The following is a 17,684-nucleotide window of genomic DNA, read 5'->3' as shown; positions in this document are numbered from 1 at the left end:
TTTTACATACTTGGGGTAATGCTATCTATGCAATTCTTTTTATTTTCATTTCACACATCCATCATAAGCATTATCTTTTGACATTAAAGATTCATCACCCATTTTCATTTTAATGGTTGCACAACACACTATCCTACAGATACGATGTAGTTTATCTAACACTTTGCCTAAGTTTGAGCCCTTGGGTTGCTTCTGGCTTTTGATATAACAAATAATGCTAAGATGAATATCTTTATGTATAAATCTTTGTCCACATTTCTGATTATTTCCTTAAGATAAACTTTTTTTTTTTTTTAAGTCTGACCTTATTTATTTCTTACTCTTAGAAAACCTTATTTTTGACTGGACTCAGACTTAGAGGTAGAAGCTGTCAGACAGGACAGCCTCCATCTCTTGGAAGTCTGTTTCTGGAGTTTTTCTTTGGTGTCCTTCATCCTCTGGGCCAATGGTTAGCATATTCTGTGGCCTCTTCCTAATTTTTCTTAGTACCCTGTTTCTTCAGAGCAACAAGCCGACTTTGGCGTTGCAGGACACAGGGAATAACGTTAACACTGAGTCTTGGGCACCAAGGTTTCTTACCTTCTCTGTTCAGGAGCTTTCCACAGCATACTGCAGACATCATCTTCTTTAGAGAGACTGGAAAGTTTGTGGGTTCAGCTAGCTCTTTTGGGCCCCAGGCGATAATGCGCAGTAGTATCAGTGAGTGCAAGAATATCTTTTTCCAATGATTATTATTGGTTAAAATAATAACCGAGTTGAGAACACTCATATTGGCATCCACAGTGCATCACCTGAACAGATCTGTGCTTTTTTTCCTCTAGTCCTCCTAGTCTACCCTGCTTTGTGGGGAAACCTGGTTTGGCATCCCCACCACTGATTCCAGCCACATAGCCCTTCCCTTCTTCACCCAGAGCATCTGCTGCAGCTTCTGTGGCTAAACGCTTCTCATAGAAGCTCCAAAGTTTGCCTTTGCTGTCCACTTCAGTGAGTTTCTGGCAACCCATGGTTGGGAAAGAGATGTCCAGCTTTGCCTTGAAGCAGTTGCTTGCCTCTGAAACACAGCAGAGATGATAAACTCTTGAAGTAGAATTACTGAGTGAAAGGATTTGTTTTTACAACTCCTAAAACCTGATGCCAAATTGATTTACAGAAATATGAATTGACACTCCTGCCAGGCATGTGCAAATGTCTAACTTAAAGCTCATTTGCCAAAACTAAATCATTTACTAAAAAAATTGGAAATTCGATAGGCTGACCAAAACTGATTTTATTGCTTTAATAAAATTTTATTGCATTCATTGGACTACTTGTGAGGCCAGCTGAATATTTTTTCATATCTATTAGTTAATTATACTTATTTGGGTTTGAGGGCTTTGTTCTAAGTATTCACTTATGTCTTAAGTGTTTAACAATATGTTAAATTTATCATATACAGTACATACACTATGGATTTTACTAAAGACTGATGTTCTGATAGGGCGTTAGCCTTTTATGAAATTATGATATTAACATGTCATGGGTTTTTTCCTATTATGTTTTATATATTTGCATGTTGAGGATTATGTTTCTGTGAAGTAAAAAAATTGTTTTGATATATTCGTTTGTGATTGTGTGTTGCTCAGACTGCCCTCCTAGAAAGGGCTCCCTGCCCAGTGACCAGGCATGGGCTTAGCTTCAGCCTCTAGCTCTTAGTCCTTTTAGGTTTTGCCTCAGCTTTTGAGCTGAGGGCCCACTATTTTCAGGATGATCTTCAGCCAGTAAAGAGGCACTGAAGCTTGGCCATTTCTGCCCAGTGCAGGATCCCTCTAATGGGTATTTTTTGCCTAGAGCAGGAGCCTGAGGGCAGTTTCTCCTCAGGAAGAGCAGCCCATTCCAGCCCTGAGGCGCCGCTCTGCACGAGTGTTTGAAGCACTGTGTGTAGATGCCGCAAGGGGCGGACTGTGGCAGAGACCTCGGCGCTCAGCTCAGATCTCCAAACCTGGACTTGTTGCCCAGTTAAATGGCACAGCTGGTGGACAACCTCCAGCTATAAGTTCCTTCTTTTTTTTTTTTAATTTATTTTGTTTTTTATTTTTTATTTTTTTGGCTGTGTTGGGTCTTCGTTGCTGCACGCGGGCTTCCTCTAGTTGCGGCGAGTGGGGGCTACTCTTCATTGCAGTGCACGGGCTTCTCATTGCAGTGGCTTCTCTCATTGTGGAGCACAGGCTCTAGGCGCGTGGGCTTCAGTAGTTGCGGCACGCGGGCTCAGTAGTTGTGGCTCGTGGGCTCTAGAGCATAGGCTCAGTAGTTGTGGCGCACGGGCTCAGTCGCTCCGCGGCATGTGGGATCTTCCCGGACCAGGAATTGAACCCATGTCCCCTGCATTGGCAGGCGGATTCTCAACCACTGCGCCACCGGGGAAGCCCATAAGTTCCTTCTTGATCCTCCTCAGCTTTCACACCGTGATTGCTCTTGTTCTCAAGGCAGCCCTAACCACATATAGAACAAGAAACTTGTTCAAGGGCCTAGCTGGTCTACCCGAACTGGGACTGATCTAATGGGAAATCTTGGCTCCGGAGCTCCCCTTGGGGCTAACCGACTTCTTTCAGATCCACATTCCCTGCCCGATCCTGCTTCCTCCTCTCTACCTTTCACAGTGTTGCCTACCGGTAAGGCTTTCACGTTCTAACCCATTTCAGTGTCTGCTTCCTAGAAAACCCAGCCTGTGACAGGAGCTACCATGGTTTTAAGCTTAGCTGTTCTTCCCATCCTGATACTAGAGAAACATTCACATAGACTTGGTTCTATTTTTAAGAAGGACTTGACTTCTTATATTTCCATTTTGTATTCATCTGCAAATTATTTTGGTGTGGTGTTAAGTGAGGATCTAACCTGATTTTTCTTCCTGTGGTAGGTGGCATTGAATATCTCTGCCTCTTGTCTTTTACGCCTTTGTGTCATCCCCTCCCCTTGAGTGTGGGCTGGACTCAGTAGCTCAATATTAGACTATAAATAACTGCAGGTCCTGTCTTGAGTTCTCTCTCTCCCTTTCTCTTGGCTCACTTACACTGACGGGGAGGAAGCAGCCCTATTGCAAGCAGCCCTATGGGAGAACCACGTGAGGTGGCGAGGAGTTCAGGCCCTCAAACCGATAGAACAAGAGGAGCTCAGACTGTCTAGCCAACAGCCTGTGAGGAGGTGAAGCCTGCCAACCACCAAGTGACTGAGCTTGGAAGCAGGTCCTTCAGGCCCAGTTGAGTCTGGATCATAACTGCAGCTCCATCCGACAGCTCAACTGCAACCTCATGAGGGATCTCGATTGAGTGAAATGTACCCAGTTAAGTTGCTCCCCAGATTCCTTATTCAAAGAAATTATGATATATGTTTGTAGATTTCAGCTATTACATTTAGGTGTAATTGGTTATACAGCAATAGATAACTGATATATTCCTAAAGGAACAGCCAGCACTTGCAGCTTTCTTTGTTTTCTTGTTTGTTTGCTTATTTGCTTAACAAGCTAGAAGTTTACTTCTCGTACAGTTAACAGGCCAAGCCTAGGAAGGTGATTCTGCTATTCTTGACCAGTGGCTCCCATTTAAACAGCTGAGTCTCAGGCAATTGTTTAAATCTCACCTTCTCTAAATTAGAAGGACAGGAGAGAAGGACCAGAAGCCCAATCCTTTGAGCAGCAAGACTTGGAAGTGGTATTTTTCAATTTCACTTATATCCCATTAGCTAAAATTTGATCACATGGCTGTACCCAGTTGCATAGGGAGGTTTGAAAATGCAGCATCATTTATTGATCATTCCTTTCCCCTACTGAATTATTTTTCATCTCAACCAAATGTTGTATTCTGTCCATTGATCCTTAGCTGTTGCCAGAATATTCCACTCATTTCTGATTTTTTATACATTTTATACAGTTTTTCATTATTACTTTCCTTTCTGAACAAACTAGAAGCTACTTTTTTATTGTCTGCAATTACAAGCAAATGGTTAAATCAGTATGTCCAATTTTTTAAAACTATTGGTATTTTTAAAGTTTTATCAAAGTCAAATATTCATATAAAAAGTACACAAATTACAAATGTAATTTCAACGAATTTTTACAAAATGGACACAATTTGTAACCAGCAGCCAAAAAATCAAGAAATGAAACATCACCAGAACTAAAGACTCCCTTCCAAAACTTCTGGGAATCTTTTTTTTTTTTTTAATTAATTAATTTATTTATTTATTTTTGGCTGTGTTGGGTCTTCGTTTCTGCGCGAGGGCTTTCTCTAGTTGCGGCGAGCGGGGGCCACTCTTCATCGCGGTGCGCGGGCCTCTCACTGTTGCGGCCTCTCTTGTTGCGGAGCACAGGCTCCAGACGCGCAGGCTCAGTAATTGTGGCTCACGGGCCCAGCCGCTCCGCGGCATGTGGGATCTTCCCAGACCAGGGCTCGAACCCGTGTCCCCTGCATTGGCAGGCAGATTCTCAACCACTGCACCACCAGGGAAGCCCACTTCTGGGAATCTTAACATTACTTTTATCTGTTTCAGAACTTTATATAAAGGGAATCATAAAGTACATACTCTTTAGTGTCTGCCTTATTTTGCTCATTATTATATTACTGAGATTCATCACCATCATTGTCTATAGTAGAGTTCATTCATTCTCATTGCTATATATTATTCTATTAAATGGACATACTATTTATTTATTTACTTATTTATGGACATTTGGATTGTTTATAGTTTGTTGGCTATTACAAATAGTGCTCTTTTGATCATTATTGTACCCAAAATTTGCCCATCAAAATTCTGTTTTGAATTATAATAAACCCACACATTTAGGGGAAATCGACATTTTTCCAATATCCAGTGGTACAGTTCATAATCAAATAAACGTGTATCTCTACTAAATCTCTTTAACTTTTATACCTCTCAAAACAGTATTGTGATATTATCCATTCGCATCTTTCACGTTCTTTGTTAAAGCTACTCTTTGGTATATATAGTCTCTGTTGATGTTGAGTTTCATAATACTTAGAAGTGATTATTACTAGTACGTAGCAATGTTATCTTACGTATATTTTCTTTTATTCCAGACGGTTTTAGAATACTGATTCTAAACTCTAAATCAGCCGTCCCCAGCCTTTGTGGCACCAGGGACCGGTTTCGTGGAAGACAATTTTTCCACGGACCAGGGTGGGGGGATGGTTTTGGGATGATTCAAGCACATTACATTTATTGTGCACTTTATTTCTATTATTATTACACTGTAATGTATAATGAAATAATTGTACAACTCACCATAATGCAGAATCAGTGGGAGCCCTGAGCTTGTTTTCACTTGCCACACACTGATAAGGTTTTGATATGAGTCTGCAAGCAATTGATTTATTATGGTCTCTGTGCAGTCAAACCTCTCTGCTAATGGTAATCTGTATTTGCAGCCGCTCCCCAGCACTAGCGTCACTGCCTCAGCTCCACTGCAGATCATCAGGCATTAGATTCTCTTAAGGAGCACCCTCGCATGTACACTTCACAGTAGGGTTCGCGCTCCTATGAGAATCTAATGCCGCCGCTGATCTGACAGGAGGAGGAGCTCAGGCGGTAATGCGAGTGATGGGGAGCAGCTGTAAATACAGATGAAGCTTCGCTCGCTCACCCGCTGCTCACCTCCTGCTTGCTGTGTCCTGGTTCCTAACAGGCCATGGACCTGTACTAGTCTATGGCCTGGGGGTTGAGGACCCCTGCTCTAAAGGGGATGCTTCTAATGTTTAATGAAACATTATTCATATGATTATTTATCACTGAATAAAAACTATTCATATAATATTTTTAGTGCTACCTTTTATTTGGTTGCAAGATCTCCTTTCTCTTCATAATTCTTTCTCTAACATGGGTATATTACTGTGAATCATGTGAGCCTGTTATGTATTTATTAGTCTACTTTTCTACTTTCCTTTCTTCCAGTATTCTCCTGGTTTTCTTCCTACCTCACTTCTTTCCATTTTCTTTGCAGGTTTCTCCTCATTATTTAACCTTTTATTGCGGGAGTGTTCCAGGGCTCAGTCTTGGGACTTTGCTTTTTAGTCTCATTCCCTTAGTGAGTTCATCCAGTCATATGACCTTAAATACTATATACATGCTAGTGGCCAAAAATGCAAATGCACACTATAGATCTCACCCCAGAACTCCAGCTTCTTATTTCCACTTGTCTATTTGTTATCATCACTTCAAAGTCTAAAAGGCATCTCACAATGAACATGTCCATAACCACATCTTCCTCCCAAAACCCACTCTACCTCAGTCTCTCTTATCTCCGTTAAGGGCCACCCCTTCCTTACAGTAGCTCAGGCAAAGACTTTCTTTCTCTTACATTCTATAAAATCCAATTTGTCAGAAAATCATGTACGCTTCAATGTACACCCAGAATCTGACCACTTTACCCCTTCCCCTGCCATTAGCCCATTCTGAGTTTTCTCTTTTTATTTGGATCACCATAGACATTCCAAAACAATTTCCTGCTTCCATTCTTGTCTGCGTACATCCTTTCCTCAATAGAGCAAAAACTTAGATACTATTTAATCAATCCTCCACTCAAATTCTTCCCGTAACTTCCATCTCTTGCTGGGTAAAATTCAATGGGGTGCTTACATGATTGACCTCCCAATCGCTTTCCTTCACAGGCCCCATCTCATGGTCTTCTTTGTTCACTCCGCTTCAGCCAAGCTGGTCTCCTTGCTGTTTCTTTTCTTTGTTTTTTTTTAATAATTTTTATTGGCATATACAGTAAGCCCCCTACATATGAACCTTCAAGTTGTGAACTTTCAAAGATGTGAACGTGCAAAGTTCCATCATCGTCAGGCATGAGTGAAATTGCATCTTGCCCTCTGTCTCCTATTGCTGACGATCCTTCAGCTCTACCATCTCCCACCTTCTCTCCCTCCTCCAATCAGTAACTCTTCTTGCCTGTTCAGCCCCTGTATGCCAGCTGTTGTACTGTACTACTGTACTTTTCAAGGTACTATACTGTAAGATTAAAACTGTTTATTTTTTGTGTTTGTTGTTTTAGTATTATTTGTGTGAAAAGTATTATAAACCTATTACAGTACAGTATATATGGCCGATTGTATTAGTTGGGTACCTATGCTAACTTTGTTGGACTTAGGAATGAACTGGACTTATAAACGTGCTCTCAGAATGAAACTCATTTGTATGTAGGGGACTTACTATAGTTGATTTATAATGTTGTGTTAGTTTCAGGTGTACAACAAAGTGAATCAGTTATACATATACATATATCCACTCTTTTTCAGATGCTTTTTCCATGTAGGTCATTACAGAGTATTGAGTAGAGTTCTCTGTGCTGTACAGTAGGTCCTTATTGGTTATCTATTTTATATATAACAGTATAACAGTATATAACAGTATATAACAGATTAACAGTAACAGTGTTAATCTCAAGCTCTTAATTTATCCCTCTCCCCCGCCCGTTCCACCTTGGTAACCATAAGTTTGTTTTCTACATCTGTGGCTTTATTTCTGTTTTGTAAATAAGTTCATTTGTATCATTTGGGGGGGCATGTTCCTGCCTCAGGGCCTTTGCACTTGCCGTTCCTTCTGCCTAGACCACTCTCCTTTGAGATATTCTCATGGATTACTGAATTGCCTCTGTCATGTCTTTGCTCAAATATCACATTCTCAGCTAGGTCATCACTGACCACCTTATTTTAAACTGCAAACCACCTCTCCTCCTCAGTGCTCCCTTTGCCCACCTTTCCCATTTCTTTTATTCAGTAGCAGTTTTCACTTTTGAATATACTATAGAAGTTGTTCATGGATGTTGTTTATTACTTAACTCTCCTCATCACCACCCTAACAGAATGTAAGCTCCATGAGAACAAGAACTTTTGTCTGTTTTGTTTACTCTTGTATCTCAGTCTTAGAAGAGAGTTTGACAGATAGTGGGCACACAATGAATACTTGGGTTTTTTTAATTAAAGTATAGTTACTGTACAATTTTATATAAGTTACAGGTGGACAATATAGTGATTCACAGTTTTTAAAGGTTATACTCCATTTATAGTTATTATATAATATTGGCTATATTCACCATGTTGTACAATATATCCTTGTATTTAACTTATTTTATACATAGTAGTTTGTACTTCTTAATCCCCTACTCATATATTGCCCCTCCCCCTTTCCTTCTCCCCACTGGTCACCACCAGTTTGTTCTCTATATCTGTTCGTCTGCTTCTTTTTTGTTATATTCACTAGTTTGTTGTATTTTTTAGATTCCACATATAAGTGATATCATACGGTATTTGTCTTTCTCTATCTGACTTATTTCACTTAGATTAATGCTCTCCAGGTCCATCCATGTCGCTGCAAATGGTAAATTTCATTTGTTTTTATGGCTGAGTAGCATTCCATTGTATATATGTACCACATCTTCTTTATCCATTCATTTATTGATGGACACTTAGGCTGCTTCCGTATCTTGGCAATTGTAACTAATGCAGCTACTAACATGGGGTGCAAATATCTCTTCAAATTAGTGTTTTGGTTTTTTTCGGACATATACCCAGGAGTGGAATTGCTGGGTTATACGGTGGTTCTAGTTTCAGTTTTTTGAGAAACCTCCATACTGTTTACCACAGTGGCTGCACCAATTTACATTCCCACCCCACAATGAATGTTTGTTGAATCATTCGTTGAATGAGTCAAGAAAAACCATTATAAGCCTATTATTTATTTAGAGTTTAGAAGGTAATTCCCAGAAGAGCTAAAAAACCAAAAAGGTTAAAAATTGCTGCTGGAAATGGGCCTGAGCATGGAAAGGGCTATGTGGGAAAGGGATAGTTTTCTTTATAAACCCTCTTCTGCTATTTGATTGTTTATGTCATAGGCATGTATTACTGTGATCATAATTCAAAATACTTTTAAATAAGCCAACATGGCTGGAAAATCATGGGATGATAACAATGTAGGAAGGCTAGCCAACAACATTTACTTTATAGTAAATTGCTCTAAATCTGTTTTGAGAGCAAACTATTGAATCTGCTAATGGCAGATACAGATGGTACAAAAAAATAACCTTCCTTTTGGTGTTGGGTGTAATTTTAAATAGAATCGGAATCTCTCTTATCATACTTTAAAGAGACTTCAATTTACTTACGTGATCAAGCTTTATATTATTACATTAAGTTGCACATGTTTCACAATGAGTGTAAATTGTACAGGGTGTCATCATTCAAGGCTTTATGTAAAATGTGATTTTTTGCTTCTTTAAATGTGGGTGGAGAAATGATCAAAATAATTTTTCATACACAGATAACTGGTGTATGTGAATGCTTGCTAATTTGAGGAAGGAGGTGGAGAGTAAAGGATGGAAGGAACAAAAATAATTTTGTCTAAGGCTGCAAGTGACATACATTCAAACAATTGCTTTTTCAGAGTCCTCAGGCTTGTTTCTATTCAATGTTTACTGAGCTTTAGAGAAGACTGAATCCCACCATGGCAAGCTGCCATCTTTGTCAGAGCAAAGAGCTGTTTACATTCAAGGCACATAATAAGTGCAATGTGAAGTAAAAAACAGTGTGAGTTCTATTATGGCTGATTAGTCCATTGTACACTGTTTCAACTAACATCTTCCTTGTGCTAAAAATAGTGAGAAGCCACGGGACCTCAGGCAGCATGATCCATCAGTGCTGTACTCTTTCAGGAGACTGCCAACAAAAGCTGCCTCTAACTCCCCAGAAAAATAAAAGGGCCACTTACTAGCTTCAGTGTCCTCCAAAATATGTAGTTTAACTGAGCTGTTTGGAAACCTTTCAGAAAATGAGATGCAGAGAACAAACAACTTCTAAAATGCAGATCTGTCTTCTCAGTAACTTCCTTTTCTCGATATGATGCTTGATATGAATGTCATAAAAGTCAGTTGGTTGCTATTAAACTTGCTTCCTTAGCTGCTTCTTAATCAGAGTAACAGTGGCATGAATGCATATATTGATGCATCAGCCACCAGGAGCCTAAATAAATAAATAAGTCTCTCTGTTTGAAGTGACAGAGGAGAAAGGAGGAATATGAATAAACTGAGTCCCAGGTCATTTCATCACGAAGTCAATAGCTCTCCGCATCGAAGGGGAGAAAACAAACTGCTCTCTATTCTATTGAAAGCCTGGAAGAATTTGCACTGCAGTAATCCCAAATCCAGAGGCAATCTATTAAGAACTGGCATTACTGATCCTGAGACTCAACTGATAAGCACATTCTTACCCCTACCTCCCCCAACATTAATCCTCTTAAAGATTGTGCTAAGTAATGAAAGAGTGTCATGAAAGAGGCCCCCCTTTTTATTATAACCACACAAAATGCTTGTGTAAATGTTTCATTAACACACTGCTGGACTAGTATTTAATATCCTTTGCCTCCCTCCCCTTGGACCCCTTGGTAGGGGCTCCTGCCTGGAGCATGACTAAATGTGTGATTTACACATGTTTAAGAGAAACATTCCCACACTTGAATGCTGTTCCATGACAAAGGGAGGGGAGGGGCTGAGAGAGAGGTGTTGAACCTATTGTAGACGTTTTAATTTAAAATTCTCTTTTTTTTATGGGCTTTAAAAGATGAATGACTTCCACCCACTTATCAGTCTGTGTTTCATTTCTGTGTTCTTTCTAACTGCTTGTCTCTATGTAAGTGCCCTTGATAATTTTGAGGCTGGTCCTTTTGGAGGCATAGTGAGATGCTGTAATATTCTCAGAAAAGCAAGATGAATTCCAATGTGTAGCCATTGTGCAAAGAACCCTTTTCTAAATCACAGAGAGGCCAAAATAGATGACTTATCTTTACTTTGAATATGCTGAAGGATGCCAGATATTTTGTGGAAATATGCATCCTATGTTTTTTCTCTGTAGTCATCTAATTACAATCTGATGTTTTGTGTTCTTTAGCTAATCTAGTAAATCCTAACAGGATGCCTGCATTATCTGATTTTTAAAATATGGCATTTGGATATAAAAATAAACTTTCCTTTCAGACAAGCAAGATACGTCTAGGCACCTACTTAGTTAGTCAATATCCCGTAACAGGATATATTGATGCAACTTGAAGATACAGAATCCGTCTCTTAAAAGCATAGTTTAAGTTAAATCCTGATACAGGATTCACATCCAGACGCGTGCTATTGAGCCAAATCCTTAGAAAACATTTTTGTGTTGCATTCCAAGAGACTCCAAACTTTGAAATTAATATATAAGGAAAACCGAACACAAACGTAGCCACTTTTTTATACAAGTGTCTTTGTCCCGAGCGTCGTTCATTTAATTTCAGTTTACCATGAGCATCTGGCCACAGATGGGGTCACTGGGTTTGGGTCAGAACCACCTTTGGGTCAGTGTGGATAGTTTGTGTCTCCAGCTGCAACTGTGGTCTGGTCTCAGAGTAAATAGATTCATTTAAACCAACAATGCCCTGGGGGATAAACACTTAAATGTATTCAACCTTAGAAGAGCCGAAAACATCAATACGTTCATAAAGCCACTTTGATTTGTATTGACTACAGTCATGCTGCTAATTCGTATACATCATTGTTTACTTCACAGCGCTTTTAACATGACTTTTGATTTATAGAAATCGTGATTCAATTTCTACCAAGAAGTGGTGAGCTCAGACCTCCCCCAGATCCTTACTTTCTCTCTGCTGTGACAAAACTGAAAGAGGAACTCTCTTGTCACAGCATTAGTAAATGGTTGTATAGCAGCTTATGAGCACTTTTGAAACAAAATTTTCATAGCAACAGGTAATGGCAAAGTAGATTGCCCAAATAAGAGCAATCGGTTATCTAAGCATGTTATTAACATGTTCAGAGCAAATCCATTGATTTACACTGGGGCAAAGTCTACAAGCTATATTTCCCACTCAGAAAATCTGTGTTAAGCAAAGGAGAAAATTCACTGGACAAGGCCATGTTCCATCATTTAGAACTTTTCTTTACAGGAACCACTAGGGCACATTGCAAAGCTCCATAACTAATATACCCTGTCCCATGCAAATTATGCAGTCTGCATCTCATAAGAGTTTTAGTTTTGTTTGTTTGATGCTCTGTCGAATGAAGACTGTAAAAATTCTTTTCTAGCAGTTCATTTCTTTCTAAGCCATTAAAACAAGTGGCTTTAAGCCAAGCAAATGGGCTTCAGTGACCAGAACCGGATTTTGTTTTGTTTATGGGTTAGTTCCCAGACTTAAATCAGGATTGAAATATTTTGGATTTTCTTTTGCTAAAGTCGTATCCAGAGGTGCAGTCAAACGAAGGTGTGGGTTTTATCAAGAAAAATGTTCATTGCTAAAAAAGTTGCATGAAAATAATATTGAAGCAGACAAAGAAATTCAGACCATAAGACAAAATGGTGACAGGAGAACGGGCGTTCCTTTTTCTCAGATACGGATGAGCCAGAACACAACATATCCATGGCTCAAGAAAAATTCACAGTTCTGATGGAGATGAACTTAGAAAGCCTCGAGTCAGCCCAGGCTCGTCAGCATCTCACAGTTAATTAAAGAAGTGAGTGAAGGCATCAAGGCTTGCTCCCATCTGCCTGAATAATTCACTGCCTGTATCCATTATTAAAACCCGTTACTTCCCCACAATGATTCCCAGCTCGAGATGGATTGGTCTCAGAACCAAGAGATAAAGTGAACAAGGCCTACAGCTATATTAATAAATTGAAATGAACATTTATTTGCTCGTCTAATTAGAACTGTAGTTTTTCCAAATAGTGTAGTAACGCATTACCTTAATAGGCAGCACTACCTGCCTTTTGTGAGATAAAATGAACAGGAGGGCTTTGCTCCAGATTTGGGGTTTTCTCTGCATAAAAACTTCTTTGGTCGCCGCCGTTCTTTTCAACCATTCATTCCATCACTAATGCTCCACCGATCCTATCTCTCCAGGATTGATAGAAGCTTAGCTTTTGAGGTACTTCGTCAGAGGGCGGCAAAGAATCGTGCATATAGAACACGCATTCTTCTTTTGTCCTGTCTGTCTTTTTAAAGGGTTTCAGGAGGAAAAAAAGAATGTAAAGGTTTTCCCTACCCCCTCCCCATCTCCACTTCCCTTCATTAGGAGTACAAAGCATTAGAGCTCAGAGGTTCAAAGAACCTGTGCTTGGGGTTTGATTCCTGACTCAGTCGCTAACTGGTGCATAACCTCAGTTTCTTCCTCTGGAAAATGAAACGAATAGTATCCATTTTTGTGGGATCCATGTGAAGTTTAGAGAGAATGTCTGTGAAGGGTGGAACTCAGAGTAGGTGCCTATCGTGATAAGTGCTATTATTGTTCAGCCATTCTTACCCTTCCCTGTTTGCAAATTAGATTTAAAAAGCATTTATCACATTCATGTGGAGGAGTCTTTCTATAGCATAGCTAAGCTCTCAATTTCTGAAGTTCAGAAATGAATACTGTGGTATAGCAACATAAAACTTTTTCGTTATGAAGAATTTCCATAGCAAAATCTGGTCTCCTCCAACTAGGTGATAAAGTCTCAGATGACAGAGTTTGTCTTCTCCCTTTGCAGGCAGAGGGCCTAGGACACAGTAGCTTATAGGACATAGCCTCAATCATTGGTTTTTTTTTACCATAATGATAAGTGTGGTTGTTACGTGAGCTCCTACGAAATAAACATTTCTCTGCTGTGACCTATGACCCCCTGAGGCTAGAGAAGTCAGGCCTTCTTATTGATTTCATACAATTTCATACAACAATCAAGTTCAAATTCATGCTCCTGCAGACTTCAGCCTTGTGTTCCCCTAAGAGGAATGCACTCTTTCTTAAAATGAGCAGAAATTGTACTTACCACATACTTGTTTGAAATTTGAGGTCCAGTTGATTGAGCACTTTTCATTTTAATAAATGGGGAAATTTTTTAAATAAATTTGTGAGTTGTCAAAGTGAGCATCAGCTCCTTTCATCTGTTTTTCACCTTGCAGATAAGGTAGGAAATTACTGACGATTTCTTCCTTGGCAGGTTCTGGCCGGGGCTTCGTAGTTATAAGGAAAGGGATTAAACTTAGTTTGAGACAAAGAACATTTCTCATTTTTCTCCAGTGAATTCCAAAACCGCTGAATAAGACAAACTTCACTAAGTTTGAAACCCTTTGTGAAAGTAAACTTTAGAAAAAAAGAAAATAATTTGCAAGATATTAAATCCATGACTGAAAGATCTCATGGTGTGCCTTTACAGTGGCTTTGCTTCTGGGGCAAGAGTACGAATGAAACAAATCAGTATCAGGTTTTATGTTATCTAAACAAATACAGTAGATTGTCTGGAAGCAGGCTCTTAATCAATATAAAACAAAGGGAAGCAGAATTCACTTTAGACACTCGTTCAATATTTCCTTACGCTATATACTCCATGAAATGTTTAAAGACCATATACACTGGAACAAAATTATTTTTAGAGGTTTTAATAATTGTTTAAGATTTAAAACGAATACACATTTAAGGTAAAAAGTTCAACAAATACAGAAGGTTTATAATGTAAAAGGTAAGAGTCTTTCATTCCTCATCCCAGGACAACCAGTCTACTATTTAGTTGTAAACATTATTAATTGCTGCTCGTATATGCTTCTGGAAACCTCCATGCATATACAATTATATGTGTATGTTTCCTGATTTGTTCTGTATTACACAAAAGAACTTGAACTATACATATTGTTTTATAATTTTTAAAATCTTAATATTGTATCTTGAATACCTTTCCCCATGGACCTATCTCCTTATTTTAAGGGTTGCATAACTTTTTTGTTTTTTCGCATAGATATACTATATTTTATTTAACTAATCCCCTGTAGATGGATAGGTAAGTTGCTTGAAATTTTTCGGTATTGTAGATAATGCTTCAATGAACATCCTTGTAGCAGCTTACTTGTTCACATAATGTTTGAATCAATGAATCCATCCCATGTGTGATTTCAAAAACATATTGCCAAGTTTTTCTCCAAAATATAGGTTTAAAAAAGATTTTTCCACTATTTAATTAGATGGTCCCATAAGTCAAGGAATACAACCTAGTCAAGTCACAGCAAATTATTCCTATTTAACAATTAGCTATGAATTATATTCATTGAATGGCAATTATGCTGTTTGACAAATGGAGTGTTCATTCATTGATTAGAGAATTAGCAATGTACCTCATTCAAAACAGAAGGAAATGTTCCAGGATGCCTGATCTGAACTCAGTCAATGCAATAGAGTTGCCAGGAACATTATTTCAGGGGCTAATTAGAACTAAATCTTGAGACATTTCCACTATCCTAGATATCTTCAAAAGATTTTTTAGATTTTGTTTTTCCTGATTGGAATTGCCAAAGAACATTCCAACACTATAACCCTTTGGCCCGATGGAAGAGTGAAATATAAATACAAAGTATTGCTATCTTATTAAAGCTACATTGCTTTTTTTTTTTCAATGTGGAGCATGAAAAATTTAAGATTGGTGTAGGCGGCTTTTGAAAGCTGGATTTTCAGAAGGAGATCAGAGGAGGAAAACAGAGTAGGGTCTTCAGCTTAGAATGGTTTCCACTTGAGGTAGAGGAGAAGCTGGATATTCAACCCTACAAGGGAGGCAGTGTCAGTTCTTCCCCCACTTCCATAGTCATGGAACCCATGGCTTTTAGCTGAGCACATGTGGCCCAGGTTAAAGACCTCGTGCTTGGGAGTGGACATACAACTAAATTCTGTCAAATAAGTTATGTGCAGAAATAATGTGTGCAACTTCCAGAGTATGCCTTTAAAGGGAAGAGGGTACCCTCTCTTTCCCTCTTTCCCCTCCTGCCTGCTGAAATGCCCATGCGGTTGAGAGTCATCTTGGATCCCTGTGACAAGGAGATGCAGAAGCAGTAAAGGTAGAGAGGGACCTTGGAGCCACGCACTTCACGGCTTTCCTGCTTACGCTCAGACTATTACAGGAGAGAGAACTTAGCTTCTGTTTTTCTTTTCCATTATATTTTGAGTTTCTTTTCCAGCCGTCAAACATTGATCCTAGCTATCAAAAGGCTCCAGCTTTTGAGATTCTCAAACAACTTAGATTGTAAGTCTTGAGAAAAGCACTTCTCTTAGCAGCACTGTCTTTTCTTCCGCATCTGTTTGTAGACTGTGTGTGTCCTGAATTAGTTCATCAGTCCCTTAGGGCTTTGCTAAAAGCAGCAAGAAGGGTCCAACACATGCCAACATTCTGGATTACTTAGGAGTCAGTAGACAGCATTCCTAGAGTCTGAAAAAACGTTTTGCCCTGTTTAATATGGGTCATCCAGCTTTACCCCCCACAGTAGTGCCCTCATCATCCCACCTCTTCCATTAAGCAAATGAAACATTTTAGGTTCTATTACTTGAAGCATCCTTTCCTGCCCACACCCCCCAACGGTTCTGATACCATAGTCTATTTCAATTAGGAATTACATTTGGCTCTGCAAATCAGAGAACTGAAAATTACTGGCATCATGTGGAGGAGGAGGGAGGGATGCCTCACATCAGGAGAAGTACAGAGCACTGTTATTGTCGGGTCTATGATTCTCTTCAGTTTTTTCTCATGGTCTAGTGCAGACCGGCTAGTTGGTTCCGGCTACTACAGGAGAACACACAGAACAAAATGTGTGCCTCTCAGCAGCTTCTGTCCTATTTTCAGTAGCTTTGAGTAACTTCCTCTTATATACCATTGGCCAGATGTATGTTCTGTGACCACCTCTAACTGCAAAGAAGGCTGGGACTGTGGCTTTCTAATCAGGGCACAGAGCCACTTCCACCAAATTAGGATTTGGGCTGTCAAGAAAGTCAAAACGGAAGGTTGTTTTATTTTACCCAGGTCATGGTCCATTCTAAAACTTTGATACGTTGACGGTTTATTGCAATGGAAGATTTTGTATTCTCCCAATCCAAAAAATATACATCCCCCTTTGTATTTCTGTAAATATATAGAGAGCTTTTAAAGGGTCCCCTAAAGGAAACGCTTTCATCAGTAGAGTCTCTCATTTGGGCATCTTTACTAAGAAATGCCAAAAAGGCATATATCACCCGGGTAGTACAGCTCGTGATCTGGCGTCAGAAATAACAGTGCAGGGGGGAGGAATAAATTGGGAGATTGGGATTGACATATACACACTACTATATATAAAACTGATAACTAATAAGGACCTATTGTATAGCACAGGGAACTCTACTCAATACCCTGTAATGGCCTATATGGGGAAAGAATCTAAAAAAAAAAAACCAAAAACACAGATATATGTATATGTGTAACTGATTCACTTTGCTGTATACCTGAAACTAACACAACATTGTAAATCAACTGTACTCCAATAAAAAATAACTAAAAAAAAAAAAGAAAATGAAAAAGAAATAACGGTGCAGAGTACGAAAGAGCCGTCAATGCCCAAAGCTCTCTTTCCTGGGAGGTGTCTTTTTTGGCATGAAAACAGTGCATCTTGTGTGCTTAAAGAAGTATGTCAGAACTGCTCTCTGAATGAGAGAGACAAGAGGAGGGGAGGAAAGGGAAAGGGAAAAGGGAAAAAAAGGAAAACATCAGATGAAGTGACATGACTGGGTTAGGTAAGCTAATCACACTTTTTCTCCCTGAAACCCTAGGAGCTGTAGCGAAGAATTTAAATAAAACATGCGGTGTCTCCAGCCCGCTGTTTGTGATGTTCTGTGACCA

At 39.3% G+C, this 17,684-nt stretch overlaps 1 pseudogene; it reads right to left on the bottom strand.

The window, feature by feature from the left end:
• Positions 1–332: 332 nt before the first annotated feature.
• Positions 333–17,684, bottom strand: part of LOC103016931 (40S ribosomal protein S6-like) — a 31,728-nt pseudogene continuing 14,376 nt past the window's right edge.

The sequence above is a fragment of the Balaenoptera acutorostrata genome, chromosome 2 (assembly GCF_949987535.1).
Source record: "Balaenoptera acutorostrata chromosome 2, mBalAcu1.1, whole genome shotgun sequence".
Lineage (NCBI taxonomy): Eukaryota > Metazoa > Chordata > Mammalia > Artiodactyla > Balaenopteridae > Balaenoptera > Balaenoptera acutorostrata.
This window is presented reverse-complemented; position numbering and strand designations above follow the sequence as displayed.